Here is a 533-nt window from a genome sequence, read left to right on the forward strand (position 1 = left end):
CTAAGTGTGTTTTTGCTGTGGGCAATGAATTCTCGCTAGCTTTGCTTTGTTTTAAAAAAATTTTTTCTTTTTGTTAATCCTCACCCAAAGATATTTTTCCCCATTGCTTTTCAGAGACTGGACGGAAGGGAGGGAGGAGAGAGAGAGAGAGAAAGAGAGAGAGAAATATCAATGTGAGGGAGAAACAACGATTGGCTGCTTCCTGACCAGGGTTAGGGAGCAAACTGCAACAGAGGTATGTGTCTTGACTGGGACTAGAACCTTGACCCTTCTGCGGGCGTGTTGACCATTGAACACACCAGCCAGGACTGCACTTTGTATCTTGATTGAAATCTTTCTTTTAAGAAGTCAAGAACCACCCAACCGGTATGGCTCAGTTGTTGAGCATTGACCTCTGAACCAGGAGATTCGATTCCCGGTCAGGGCACTGTAGCATTTCATTTAGACAATTCCAAATAAGCGGGAGAATATGTTAAACAAAAGCAGGTACAGATTCACCTGGCCTAGGGACCAGACTATGTTTATTATTGGAC

This window comes from Myotis lucifugus, unplaced genomic scaffold (genome assembly GCF_000147115.1).
Source record: "Myotis lucifugus unplaced genomic scaffold, Myoluc2.0 scaffold_0, whole genome shotgun sequence".
Classification (NCBI taxonomy): Eukaryota; Metazoa; Chordata; class Mammalia; order Chiroptera; family Vespertilionidae; genus Myotis; species Myotis lucifugus.